Source organism: Sesamum indicum, linkage group LG1, assembly GCF_000512975.1.
Source record: "Sesamum indicum cultivar Zhongzhi No. 13 linkage group LG1, S_indicum_v1.0, whole genome shotgun sequence".
In the NCBI taxonomy this organism is placed as follows: Eukaryota; Viridiplantae; Streptophyta; class Magnoliopsida; order Lamiales; family Pedaliaceae; genus Sesamum; species Sesamum indicum.
In genome coordinates, this window is record NC_026145.1 from 157049 (window position 1) to 157791 (window position 743).

Genomic DNA, 743 nt, shown 5'->3' on the forward strand with positions numbered 1-743 from the left:
CATGTCAGCAAATGACATGGATAAGAAATCCACATCATCCTTCCTTTTTTTCTTCAATCCACGTCCTCGGCCATGTAGGCACCTTTTTGGCCAATAAAAATGAATTTCCCAATTAAAAATGTTATGTGATAGCCATGTGCCTTTTTTCGGTTACTGTTGAAATTTTCCGACTAAATGTGTATTAAATTTGAGCTTTTTTAAGTTATAAAGAATTAAAATGAGAACTGCCTGAAATTAGGGGATTAAAATTACCTTTAATCCTATTATTGATAAATGTTTATTACCAATATACATAAAATATGAAATTGAAATTTCCACTGTATTGTTGTTCTTGTGCCACATGGTGTTCAGACGGACAGATTAGCATCAAATTGATTTCTTGGAAGTCAGCTGAGCTGTTGTGGAATTGCTTCATATGTTATGACGTTGACAAATGACAAGTTGATGTCACTAGTGATAAACTGATGACTTTTATGACCTTATTCGTCTCACTATATTTATGACTTTGTAGTTGCTAGTAATCTGTTACCTTTCTGAACTTGAAATCCATTTTTGTTGACATCAGAACTTTGAATTGGTCTAAGATGCTATCTTGGCTCTGTAAGCATAACAAATACGCACTAGGAAATAAGATGGTCAAAATATAAATTTATCTAAACATCAACATAGTCCAACATAATTGTTTGCAATAATTTATATCTAATATATATGTATTAATCACATTATATATTATATTAGCCGTG